The following is a 14,507-nucleotide window of genomic DNA, read 5'->3' as shown; positions in this document are numbered from 1 at the left end:
GCTACTAGCACTGTCAGCTTCTTGTGATTACCTGTAACCAATAACCCATAACCTGTAACCCATAAACTGTACCCTGTAACCCATAGCCAGTAACACGTTTTATGATCAGCCATCAATGACGATCACTGGTTGGTCACTGATGGTCAGTGTTCAGTTATTGGTCAGTGATGTGCTTTGGTCAATGATCGTCAGTGATCAATAATACCCACTTCCGCTTACATACACACACCAAAAAAAGCTTTGCATCACCTCGGTTCTGAGAGTTCCGGAACTTGTACAGAAAATTGGAATAGAGATCAACATAAACATAATTTCCGCCCTTTTTATTGCTCTTGAAACCACACATTGCATGTTGCACCACCATACAGCGAGACATTCAGAGGTGGTGGTCCAGATTTCTGTACACACTGGTATCTCTAATACCCAGTAGCACGTCCTCTTGCACTGATGCATGCCTGTATTCGCCGTGGCATACTATCCACAAGTTCATCAAGGCACTGTTGGTCCAGATTGTTCCACTCTTCAACAGCGATTCGGCGTAGATCCCTCAGAGTGGTTGGTGGGTCACGTCGTCCATAAACAGCCCTTTCCAATCTATCCCAGGCATGTTCGATAGAGTGCATGACTGGAGAACATGCTGGCGACTCTAGTCGAGAGATGTCGTTATCCCGAAGGAAGTCATTCACAAGATGTGCACAATGGGGGCACGAATTGTCGTCCATGAAGAGGAATGCCTCGCTAATATGCCGCCGATATGGTTGCACTATCGGTCGGGGGACGGAATTCAAGTATCGTACAGCCGTTACGGCGCCTTCCATGACCACCAGTGGAGTACGTCGGCACCAGATAACGCCACCCCAAAACAGAAGGGAACCTCCAGCTCGCTGCACCGGCTGGACAGTGTGTCTAAGGCGTTCAGCCTGACTAGGTTATCTCCAAACAAGTCTCCGACGATTGTCTGGTTGAAGACATATGCGACACTCATCGGTGAAGAGAAAGTCATGCCAATCCTGAGCTGTCCATTCGGCATGTTGTTGTGCCCATCTGTACCTCGCTGCATGGTGTTCTGGTTGCAAAGATGGACCTCACCATGGACGTCGGGAGTCAAGTCGCACCTCATGCAGCCTATTGCACACGGTTTGAGTCGTAAGGCGACGTGCTGTGACTGCACGAAAAGCATTATTCAACATGGTTCCTCCGAGCCATAATCCGTAAGTAGCAGTCATCCACTGCCGTAGTAGTCCTTGGACGGTCTGAGCGAGGAATGTCATCGACAGTTCCTGTCTCTTGTATCTCCTCCATGTCCGGACAACATCGCTTTGGTTCATTCCCAGACACCTGGACACTTCCCTTGTTGAGAGTCCTTCCTGGCACAAAGTAACAATTCGGACGCGATCGAGCCGCGGTATTGCTCTTCTAGGCATGGCTGAACTACAGGCAACACGAGCCGTGTACCTCCTTCCTGGCGGAATGACTGGAACTGATCGCTGTCGGACCCTCTCTGTCTAATAGGCGCTGCTCGTGCATGGTTGTTTACAACTTTGGACGGGTTCAGTGACATCTCTGAGCAGTCAAAGGGACTGTGTCTGTGATAAAATATCCACAGTCAACATCTATCTTCAGGAGTTCTGGGAACTGGGGTGATGCAAAACTTTTTTGATGTGTGTAGAAAATTTAGGCGCATAGGTATTTAATTCGAAGGTCCGTTATGTACTGGCCATCATTGGCCAATCCAGGGATCTTCATTGACCACTGATCATAAAACAGGTTACAAGTTATGGAGGATTATTATTTATGTATTGGCAATAAGTGAGCTGCATGCCGGCCAGAGTGGCCGTGCGGTTCTAGGCGCTACAGTCTGGAGCCGAGCGACCGCTACGATCGCAGCTTCGAATCCTGCCTCGGGCATGGATGTGTGTAATGTCCTTAGGTTAGTTAGGTTTAATTAGTTCTAAGTTCTAGGCGACTGATGACCTCAGAAGTTAAGTCGCATAGTGCTCAGAGCCATTTTTTTTGAGCTGCATGTTTTGTAATAATTAATACAAGTTATTTAGCTGTGGAAATACTTAATTTGGAAGTCCATTGTTCTTGCAAAGTGTTTGAGGAATATCGAACTTTCGGTTTTAAAGACGAGTTTTAGACGTGAGAGTAAAATTGGTAATTCTTGGTGAATTTCAGGCTATAAGTTAGATCTACATTAGTGAACATGTGCATGCTTTTGCTAGTCTTGAGATGAACTTAAGTAATGGTAGAAAGATCGAACTACAATCGACTACTAACATATTGTACATTTAAGTAGCGTCATTAAGCTAGCTGTGTGTATGTTAATAAATAATACAGACAGTGATATGCAGATATATTTAATTTGAGGGTCCACAGAGCTTATAAAGTGTGCGAAATCTTACATATATATATATATACACGCGTACACCACATATATATATATATATATATATATATATATATATATATATATCGAGAAATAATACTATTATACTTTGCTCGAATTTTCGTAGAGATCTGTAACTGACCATCGTCTCTGGAGATGTTTTAATTCTGTCATCGACTTTGATTGTGATATGTGTACAAACAGAAGAGAGGTTCTCGTTGTGCATTACGAAAAAATATGCAACTTAAGAGCTATATCGCAATGAAGTATCAAAACACCTTCTTCCTTCCTTCTTTCTTTCGTAATATGGTGTTTTGTCAGTTGGTTTCTCTCTTGGCAATGTTTTGTCTCTGTGTGTGTTTAATGGTGTTATTTTAACGGCTGATTGTTGGAAATGCAGTCTATTAACATTTAGAGAGCCTTGTCACTGGTAAAAATTGCAACCTTCGTCAGAAGTTCTTACTGTACATAGCATTTAATAGGCCAGAGTCATTTGTAGGAAAAGCAATACTTGGCAATCAGTACCATCGATTATATTTTTCTACTGTATAATATTAGGGCCTATTCATTGTCAGTGTCACTCCTATAATGGTGCCCGAGAACTATTTAGATACGGAAATGTTGAATTTGAGAGTGTATTGTGACTTGCATCGAAAGGAGGTCTAATTAATTACATTTTCCGAGTAAACGATACTACTTTTTTTCCAGCTTAGGATAGAATTTTCTGCAATTATAAGCCTAGTCAGGTTAGTTTTACGACTCTGATCAATAAGCCCAACCTCTAATGTCAAGTGATAGTTCATCATGTTATTTATGCCTGTTCAGGCATGAGAATAGCATTGGAGTACTTCATTTAGCGTTGACAATCATGTTTCAGGCACTAAATTCGACGAATATGTGTGTATGTGGGAAATAACATTGCGATACTTGACATAAACATTGCACATTTTTTTCACTGCAGACGTATTCTTGCAGACAATTTAGATTTGGAAAGAACATTATGACACTTGAACAGCGTCATGGATATAGAAAATACTTAATTTTAGGTTCTATTGTGTCTCAGATCGGAAATGGATGTTGCCACCTTTTGGTTATGACAAGTTTAAAGCAGAAACTGATTTTATTTTGCGGTTTTGAAATTTTGTGGATAGTATTTAAAGTAAAACTCATCTTAGCCCGCCCGGTTAGCCGAGCGGTCTAATGCACGGCTTTCCAAAGCAGGAAGGAGCGCCTGGTCCCGGCACGAATCCGCCCGGCGGACTTGTGTCGAGGTCCGGTGAGCCGGCCAGTCCGTGGATGGTTTTTAGGCGGTTTTCCATCTGCCTCGGCGAATGCGGGCTGGTTCCCCTTATTTCGCCTCAGCTACACTATGTCGGCGATTGCTGCGCAAACAAGTTCTCCACGTACGCGTACACCATCATTAGTCTAGAACGCAAACATGAGGGTTACACTCGTCTGGTGTGAGACGTTCCCTAGGGCGGAGGGGGGGGGGGGGGCGAGGTCCACTGGCGGCCGAACCGCACAATAACCCTGGGTTAGTGGTGCGGCGGAGGGGTGAAGGGGACTGCGGCAGTCGTCGTGGGGTTTTGGACCACTGCGGCTGTGGCGGGGACGGAGCCTCTCTGTCGTTTCTAGGTCCCCAGTTAACATACGACATACAAAACTAATCTTCAAAAATTACATATCACTAATTCGTTAGTTACGAGGGCGCGCTGAAAAGTAATGCCTCCGAATTTTTATGTGAAAACTCTTAAAGCATTTTAAACAAAATAAACTTTATTCACATTCTACGTCGTTATTCTTCATGTCTACGTATTTATTTCTCAACACAATCACCCTGGCAGCGGATGCATTTCTCCCAACGAAAGACCAGTTTGTTGATACTGTCGCTGTTGACCGTTTGACTTTGTTGACGGAGCCATAACCTCACCTCTGCTTGCATCGTTTCATCACTATCAAAGCGAAGTTCTCGAAGGTGTTCTTTAAGTTTCTGAAACAGATGAAAATGGCATGGGGCCAAGTCGGGACTGTACGCAGGATTACCGACGACAGTGAACCAATGGCTTCGGATTATTGCACATGTTGCAGCGCTCGTGTGGTCTGGCATTGTCGTGCTGAAGGAAAGGGTGCTTCATATGTCGACAAAAGTTCCCTGCGGTCAGAAACTCGATTACAGAACACATTCCCTTGTTACACTCTACAATTCGGAGCCCTCTAGCGACAGAGGATTGCAACATGCGTCAGCGAAGCAGGAAGTCGACCGCCTAATATGCGTGGCATGTAATACCTCAATCGATATTGAGAACAGAATAAAATATTCGAAGTCATTACTTTTCAGCATGCCCTCATAATATTGATGCATGTAGCTCCGTGGTTGCGTGGGCACTTGTCGCACTATAAATCCAATTTCGTATATCTAGCCGTGATATCTCACAGCCTTTTTTCTCGTTTTGAACATTACTTTCATGTATGAGTAGTGGAACACGCCTAGTTACGCTATGTTGCGGTGCCAACATTCAATAGTAGTTTTACCATAAGAGTCCAGGTAAGGGGGTTAACAAGGAGCGTAGGACACACAATTCCAAACTGGACAACTTCTGAGTTTTTAACTTACTTTCAGCTTCACATCTACATGCGTCTATTGGCAGTAGTTTGTAACTGTCTCCAAAATGATACTCATAAATGTTTAACAATTTCTAATGCACATTTAACTGCAAACTGCAATAGGCATTAAGTGAACGCGTCTTATTCATTATAGCTAATCAAAGAATATACACTCCTGGAAATTGAAATAAGAACACCGTGAATTCATTGTCCCAGGAAGGGGAAACTTTATTGACACATTCCTGGGGTCAGATACATCACATGATCACACTGACAGAACCACAAGCACATAGACACAGGAAACAGAGCATGCACAATGTCAGCACTAGTACAGTGTATATCCACCTTTCGCAGCAATGCAGGCTGCTATTCTCCCATGGAGACGATCGTAGAGATGCTGGATGCTGGACGTGCAGACCGCGTGAGACGACGCTTCATCCAGTCCCAAACATGCTCAATGGGGGACAGATCCGGAGATCTTCCTGGCCAGGGTAGTTGACTTACACCTTCTAGAGCACGTTGGGTGGCACGGGATACATGCGGACGTGCTTGTCCTGTTGGAACAGCAAGTTCCCTTGCCGGTCTAGGAATGGTAGAACGATGGGTTCGATGACGGTTTGGATGTACCGTGCACTATTCAGTGTCCCCTCGACGATCACCAGTGGTGTACGGCCAGTGTAGGAGATCGCTCCCCACACCATGATGCCGGGTGTTGGCCCTGTGTGCCTCGGTCGTATGCAGTCCTGATTGTGGCGCTCACCTGCACGGCGCCAAACACGCATACGACCATCATTGGCACCAAGGCAGAAGCGACTCTCATCGCTGAAGACGACACGTGTCCATTCGTCCCTCCATTCGCGCCTGTCGCGACACCACTGGAGGCGGGCTGCACGATGTTGGGGCGTGAGCGGAAGACGGCCTAACGGTGTGCGGGACCGTAGCCCAGCTTCATGGAGACGGTTGCGAATGGTCCTCGCCGATACCCCAGGAGCAACAGTGTCCCTAATTTGCTGGGAAGTGGCGGTGCGGTCCCCTACGGCACTGCGTAGGATCCTACGGTCTTGGCGTGCATCCGTGCGTCGCTGCGGTCCGGTCCCAGGTCGACGGGCACGTGCACCTTCCGCCGACCACTGGCGACAACATCGATGTACTGTGGAGACCTCACGCCCCACGTGTTGAGCATTTCGGCGGTACGTCCACCCGGCCTCCCGCATGCCCACTATACGCCCTCGCTCAAAGTCCGTCAACTGCACATACGGTTCACGTCCACGCTGTCGCGGCATGCTACCAGTGTTAAAGACTGCGATGGAGCTCCGTATGCCACGGCAAACTGGCTGACACTGACGGCGGCGGTGCACAAATGCTGCGCAGCTAGCGCCATTCGACGGCCAACACCGCGGTTCCTGGTGTGTCCGCTGTGCCGAGCGTGTGATCATTGCTTGTACAGCCCTCTCGCAGTGTCCGGAGCAAGTATGGTGGGTCTGACACACCGGTGTCAATGTGTTCTTTTTTCCATTTCCAGGAGTGTATTTCACTGGCCGACTACACTTTGACACTTACTTCATAAAAACGTCTTTAATTTTCTTTTCTTGCAGCTGAATCTTTAAAAATGAAGCACTTTTTACAGTTTAATGTAGACCAAGCGAATTTTAGCAATTTGGAATAATTCGCGAATCACAGTCACCAAATTTTTTGTAACGAGAATCTGTCTAGCATAAAAATGTTCCAGATTTATTACAAATTCTATCTAGCATTTCAAGTAACTAACAGAGTATCGCATAAATCTCGAAAAGGTGACGACAATGCCAAAGCAGTTGCAAACACTAATGTGGTCCACAAGACAGCCACTTTTGAGCTGGAATATCGGCCATTTACACCGTATATCGTCTCCCACAATCACTTTCTTCAGTCGGAACACACGCTACACACCGAAAATGTTATCATTCTTTCCTTCGTACTTTCCTGCAAACATCTTCGCAAACATTAACTCAAAGAAATAAGAAAAAAATATGTGATAGGGATCTCAGCATCCTTGATGTGATTCAGGAACTCTGCGAAAATCCGAGAGGTACGGTATATTGTGTGTCTGATGCGGTCACAACGACGCTTCGACGTTATACACAGTTTTTTAAATATTTTCGTGTACAAAAATGGAAACAAGAGCATATATATCATGGTAAATAATGTGACAATGCCAAAAGAATGGACATGTCGATTTAATTACATCACAGTGGAACTTGGTGGATTGGTAGCGCTCACGTAGCATAACAAAATTAGATGGTAGACACATCTACATCTATTTCTACATGACTACTGTGGAACTCACACTTAAGTGCCTGGCAGAGGAGTCTTCAAACTACCATCAGACTATTTTTCTACCGTTCCCCTCTCTAAAGCCCGTGGTAAAAATGAACACACAAATCTCTCCGTAGAAGCTCTGAGCTCTCTTTTTTCTTGTTTTGTTACGATGATCATTTCTCCTTAAGTACATGGGCGACGATAAAATATTTTCTCATTCAGAGGAGCAATCTAGTGATTGAAATTTCGAGAAAAGATCTCTCCGCAATGAAAAACGCGTTTGTTTCAATGGCTGCCACCCCATCTTGCTTATCATATACGTAACACTCTGACCTTTTCGTGATAATACAAAACGAGCTACCCTTCTTTGGACTTTTTCGATGTCCTCCACCAATCCTATCTGCTAAGGATCCTATAGTGCACAGCAGTAATCTAGCAGAGGACGGACCAGCGTAGCGAGGCAGTCTCTTTAGTACACCTGTTGCATCTTCCAAGAATTCTGCCAATAAAACGACGTGTTTGGTTAGCATTCGCTGCAAAACAAAGAGTAAGTTAGATGCAGGATGAAGGATCCACTCTCTCAATGCATTTGCACTTAATAGAGCTTCTTTACACTCAGATTTTTGAAGTATCTTCCCCCTCCGTCCGTATCACATCCAAGCGCAATTCACCAAAAAGAAGCTTCTTATTTAATTACACTACTGGTCATTAAAATTGCTACACCTCGAAGATGACGTGTTACAGACGCGAAATTTAACCGACAGGAAGAAGATGCTGTGATATGCAAATGATTAGCTTTTCAGAGCATTCACACAATGTTGGCACTGGTGGCGACACCTGAAACGTGCTGACATGAGGAAACTTTCCAACCGATTTCTCATACACAAACAGCAGTTAACTGGCGTTGCCTGGTGAAACGCTGTTGTGATGCCTCGTGTAAGGAGGAGAAATGCGTACCATCACGTTTCCGACTTTGATAAAGGTCGGATTGTAGCCTATCGCGATTGCCGTTTATCGTCTCGCGACATTGCTGCTCGCGTTGCTCGAGATCCAATGACTGTTAGCAGAATATGGAATCGGTGGGTTCAGGAGGGTAATACGGAACGCCGTGCTCGATACCAACGGCCTCGTATCACTAGCAGTCGAGATGACAGGCATCTTATCCGCATGGCTGTAACGGATCGTGCAGCCACGTCTCGATCCCTGAGTCAACAGATGGGAACGTTTGCAAGACAATAACCATCTGCACGAACAGTTCAACGACGTTTGCAGCAGCATGGACTATCAGCTCTGAGACCATGGCTGCGGTTACCCTTGACGCTGCACCACAGAGCCTGCGATAGTGTACTCAACGACGAACCTGGGTGCACGTATGGCAAACTGTCATTTTTTCGGATTAGTCCAGGTTCTGTTTACAGCATCATTATGGTCTCATCCGTGTGTGGTGACATCGCGGTAAACGCACGTTGGAAGCGTGTATTCGTCATCGCAATACTGGCGTATCACCCGGCGTGATGGTATGGGGTGCCATTGGTTACACGTCTCGGTTACCTCTTGTTCACTTTGACGGCACTTTGAACAGTGGACGTTACATTTCAGATGTGTTACGACCCTTGGCTCTACCCTTCATTCGATCCCTGCGAAACCCTACATTTCAGCAGGATAATGCACGACCGCATGTTGCAGGTCCTGTACGGGCCTTTCTGGATACAGAAAATGTTCGACTGCTGTCCTGGCCAGCACATTCTTTAGATCTGTCACCAATTGAAAACGTCTGGTCAATGGTGGCCGAGCAACTGGCTCGTCACAATACGCCAGTCACTACTCTTGATGAACTGTGGTATCGTGTTGAAGCTGCATGGGCAGCTGTACCTGTACACGCCATCCAAGCTCTGTTTGACTCAATGCCCAGGCGTATCAAGGCCGTTATTACGGCCAGAGGTGGTTGTTCTGGGTACCGATTTCTCAGGATCTATGCACCCAAATTGCGTGAAAATGACATCACATGTCAGTTCTAGTATAATAGATTTGTCCAATGAATATCCGTGTATCATCTGCATTTATTCTTGGTGTAGCAATTTTAATGGCCAGTAGTGTAATTATTCAGCTGTGACTTTTCAGTCTTTCCCGACGGATCTGTTGAAATGCATTTCTCGGGTTTGCCGCCGGATCGTCTTTGTAAATCCCACAATATTTCATCGATTCAACTGATCGACATCTTCAGGTTGTGGTAGTTGCTGCTGTCAATGCTGCAAGACGTGGTGGCAAATCTGAGAAGTGTATTTGCAGTTATTCCTACTGTTTATCCCGAGGGGGCTAGAACCTCTGGATGAGATCAGACACTTAACATTTTACAGTGTAGGTAAACATACATTTTATGCATGATTTCAAGAATTAATAACTTTAATAGCAATAATAATAATATTTCTTGGAGATGTGATCCGTTCATGCAACAAAATAAAATGCCTTCCTTTTACGCCATACGCGTTTCGCTTCTTTCCATTTATGAAGCATCCTCGTTGTACTGGAATAAGTATTTATAGTATGTCGCTGCACGACTTGGGAACCACATGGAGCCATTCATAATAAATATGTTTGCAGATATATAGCTATATTACAGTTTTTTCGTTATTGTTTCTGTTACATAAGAAAAAATTTTCGGAACGAAATTTTGGGATAGTTAAACTGCTGTTTGATTCTACGCGGACGTTCAGTAAGTATTGCAACACCTTTTTCTCTGAAAGCAGGTTGGTTTTATTTAGGATTCCAATATACCATACTTTCCCCACTCTCTTGGCTACAAATCCTTAGTTTTCAACATAATTTCTGTTCAATGCGACGGCCTAATGCCACCTAAACAGGAGGGCCTGTATGCCCGCATGGTACCAGTCCAAAGGTCGACGTCAGAGCCAGCGTCTTGCCGTATCAATAATCTCTCCATCATCTACGTAGAGCTTCCTGAGGAGTACATCCTTCAATGTGTCAAACATATGGAAGTCGGAAGGTTCGAGATCTAGGCTGTAGGACGGCAGAGAAAGAACAATAAAATGAAGTTTTGTGAGATGCTCCCGGATGCGAGTCGTCATGGAGAAGGAGCAGTACGTTTCCAACTTGCTGAAGTCTTTCCTTCAGTTTCCTGAGGGCAGCACAATACACTTCAGACTTGAGGGGGGACATCAAACGGAATAATCCCTTCAGGGTCCCAGAAGACAGTCGTCATGACTTTACCGGCTGAGGGAGCGGTTTTGAACTTTCACCTCGGAGGAAAGGTGGTGTGGCGCCACCCTATGGATTGCCGTTTTGTTTCTGGTTCGAAATGATGAACACATGTTCCATCACCTGTGAAGATGTTCGAAAAACAGTTGCCACGTAACGCGCGAGCAGTTCCGTACAGATAGACCTTCGTTGCTCTTTACGGTCTTCTGTCAGACGACGAGGAAATCAGCGGGCAATCACCTTTGAGTACCCCAACTTGTCGACGGGTGTGTCAGCACTACCAGAAGAGACGTCTAGTTGTGCAGCGAGGTGTTTGATTATGATCCGTCGAACACCGCGAGTGAGAGTGTCCGCACGTGCCAACATTGAAGGAGTCCCAACTGTGTGCGGTCGGCCAGCACGAGGGAGATTGGACAGGTTTGAGCGATCTTATTGAAATTATGACAGGCACCTTGCTCAACGACTCACCATGCTTTTGTTCCCTGCAAGGTCTCTGTGCACTTTCTGCAAGCGCCTATGAATGTCTCTGATGCTCTAGTTTTCCGCCAAAAGAAACTCAAGGACAGCTCTCTGCACAGCTCCGTTACAACCGCCATTTTGAAGTCTAGGTATGGCGCCGCTAACTGTAGGAACTTCATGAAACTATTGGGGCTGAAGCCGGAATATTCCACGATGTTCCACTACAAATTTCGCGTTTTTTCAACCGAAACTGACCGAGAAAAAATGTGCATCATCACTTATTGAACTTACGAATTTTAGAGATCTTGTTATCACATGCGTTTTTTTCTGGAATTATACCTCGTTTTCTTGCGAACATCAGGACATCCGATTTCAACATTTGCGAGAATATTTCACTTAAACAGTCCCCTTTCACAGTGCGAATTTTTTAAAACTTGTGTTGCTAGTATATTTTTACTGTTTGCAGCGTTGCCAATTGTCGCTGTGCGTTTTTAGAAGCCTTTTGTTTGTGTTGTCGTGTCTGTTCGCATGTTGTTATTCGTTTCTTTGTTATGTAGATGTGTGTGTTATTGGATGTGGTCAGGTATGATCTGAGCAAAAGGACGGAAAATGGATGGAGGAAATCGCAATTTTACTTTATTGGAGTGTCAGTGGTTCGGAGATTGAACAGGTTATTATTTAATCTTGTTACGTTCTACATCTCGACTTCTTGTTTTGTAGCTAACATGATCAGTGAGTTGTTACTCATATTAATTTATTACTTTCTTGTTCATTGCAAGAGCTCTTTGTGTGTGAAAATTTTCTTCTAAATGTAAGGAGTTTTCTGTTGCGATTGTTCGTCTGTGGTTCTTGCCCTTGCTTTATAAGTGTTCAGCAAAGGTAGAATGGCTGTTTGTTTACTGCCTGATACTTATGTGTTCTTTGTATCTAGTTTACAAATTTCTGCTTGTCATCCCCAGGTACGCTGCTTTACGATCTTCACCTCTAACTGGTATACTGGGTGATCAGAAGCAGTCTGAAAGATTTGTCAGGATGTCTCAGCGTAGGCTGTACTGAGAAATAATAGTAAAGAAAAAAATTCGATACGCTGCGCCGTTTCCGAGTTAACTACCATTGAAGTTAGTCAATCAGGCCACTGAGCGCGCAAATTCAAGTGGCCCGCCGATATAATTAGTGTCAGTTGCTCTCATAGCGTTGATAATAGCGCACGAAACTGCTCAACCTTTGTACAGTCTGGAAGCGAGCGACCGCTACGTCGCAGGTTCGAATCCTGCCTCGGGCATAGATGTGTGTGATGTCCTTAGGTTAGTTAGGTTTAATGAGTTCTAAGTTCTAGGCGACTGATGACCTCAGAAGTTAAGTCGCATAGTGCTCAGAGCCATTTTTTTGCTCAACCTTTGACTTGTATTCGATCCTTAATACCGTCCTATGTCCTTTTTTTATCGCTCTCTTGTTCGGTTTTAGGAAACCAAACGAAGAACACGTTTGGAGAAACCGTCTGTGGTGGACCGCTTGAATATGAGCGCAGCGGCCTGATCGGCTAACTTCAATTCCAGTTAACTCGGAAACGGCGCAACGTATCGAATTTTTTTTCATAACAATTACTTTTGAGTACAACCTACCCTACAACACCCTTACAAGCTTTTCAGGCTGTTTCTGATCACCCTGTGTACCGACTCCTTGGTATTTCTTTGGTTTTTCTATTTGTGAGCGTATATCTGACAGAAGTATGTTTCTTGTTCTGTACACTACGTGTGACCTCCGTTTCTTCAGTATATTTGCTTTCTTGTGTGTTGATTTGTGTGTGTATGTTAATATACAGGGTGGTCCATTGATAGTGACCGGGCCAAATATCTCACGAAATAAGCGTCAAACGATAAAACTACAAAGAACGAAACTTGTCTAGCTTGAAGGGAGAAACCAGTTGGCGCTATGGTTGGCCCGTTAGATGGCGCTGCCATAGGTCAAACGGATATCAACTGCGTTTTTTTTTTTAATAGGAACCCCCATTTTTATTACATATTAGTGTAGTACGTAAACCCAAGTAGGTGTTTTAGCTGCTGTCGCGGCTAATCCGCACATCAGTAGCAGACAAATTGCGCGAGAATCGGGAATCTCAAAAACGTCGGTGTTTAGAACGCTACATCAACATCGATTGCACCCGTACCATATTTATATGCACCAGGAGTTGCATGGTGACGACTTTTAACGTCGTGTACAGTTCTGCCACTGGACACAAGAGAAATTACGGGACGATAACAGATTTTTTGCACGCGTTCTATTTAGCGACGAAGCGTCATTCACCAACAGCGGTAACGTAAACCGGCATAATATGCACTATTGGGCAACGGAAAATCCACGATGGCTGCAACAAGTGGAACATCAGCGACCTTGGCGGATTAATGTATGGTGCGGCATTATGGTAGGAAGGATAATTGGCCCCCATTTCATCGATGGCAATCTAAATGGTGCAATGTATGCTGATTTCCTACGTAATGTTCTACCTATGTTACTACAAGATGTTTCACTGCATGACAGAATGGCGATGTACTTCCAACATGGTGGGCGTCCAGCACATAGCTCACGTGCGGTTGAAGCGGTATTGAATAGCATATTTCATGACAGGTGGATCGGTCGTCGAAGCACCATACCATGGCCCGCACGTTCACCGGATCTGACGTCCCCGGATTTCTTTCTGTGGGGGAAGTTGAAGGCTATTTGCTATCATGATCCTCCGAGAACACCTGACAACATGCGTCAGCGCATTGTCAATGCATCTGCGAACATTACGGAAGGCGAACTACTCGCTTTTGAGAGGAATGTCGTTACACGCATTGCCAAATGCATTGAAGTTGACGGACATCATTTTGAGCATTTATTGCATTAATGTGGTATTTACACGTAATCACGCTGTAACAGCATGCCTTCTCAGAAATGATAAGTTCACAAAATTACATGTATCACATTGGAACAACCGAAATAAAATGTTCAAACGTACCTACGTTCTATATTATAATTTAAAAAACCTACCTGTTGCCACCTGTTCGTCTAAAATTGTGAGCCATATGTTTGTGACTATTACAGCGCCATCTATCACAAAGCGAAAAAAGTGGTCCAACTAAAACATTCATATTTCTTTACGTACTATACGAATATGTAATAAGAAATGGGGGATCGTATTAAAAAAAAAAAAATTGACCTATGGCAGCGCCATCTAGCGGGCCAACCATATCGCCATCTGGTTTCCCCCTTCAAAGTTTCGTTCTTTGTAGTTTTTTCGTTTGACGCTTATTTCGTGAGATATTTAACCCGGTCACGATCAATGGACCACCCTGCATACGATTTGTTATTCATAAATGTTTTTTCTTCTGTGTGTTTGTATGTATTGGCTGTGAATTTTGTAGTCATTATGTCCTCTGCTTGTTTTCATTTTTTAAAATTTTGCTGTGATTTTGCTATTGAGTATGTGTACCATACGGTATCCATTGTTTTTGGCTCTGAGCTGCATTGCTTCTAATACTTTTTCTTAGTTTTCTCAGCT

General features: G+C 44.4%; 1 protein-coding gene across 1 annotated transcript in view; it reads left to right on the top strand.

Annotated features, from left to right (window-relative positions):
- The window catches only part of LOC124721390 (KN motif and ankyrin repeat domain-containing protein 2), a 387,950-nt gene that overhangs the window by 165,433 nt on the left and 208,010 nt on the right, over nt 1-14,507 (top strand). The gene's annotated exons all lie outside the window — the stretch shown is intronic.

Source organism: Schistocerca piceifrons, chromosome X (genome assembly GCF_021461385.2).
Source record: "Schistocerca piceifrons isolate TAMUIC-IGC-003096 chromosome X, iqSchPice1.1, whole genome shotgun sequence".
Classification (NCBI taxonomy): Eukaryota; Metazoa; Arthropoda; class Insecta; order Orthoptera; family Acrididae; genus Schistocerca; species Schistocerca piceifrons.
This window is presented reverse-complemented; position numbering and strand designations above follow the sequence as displayed.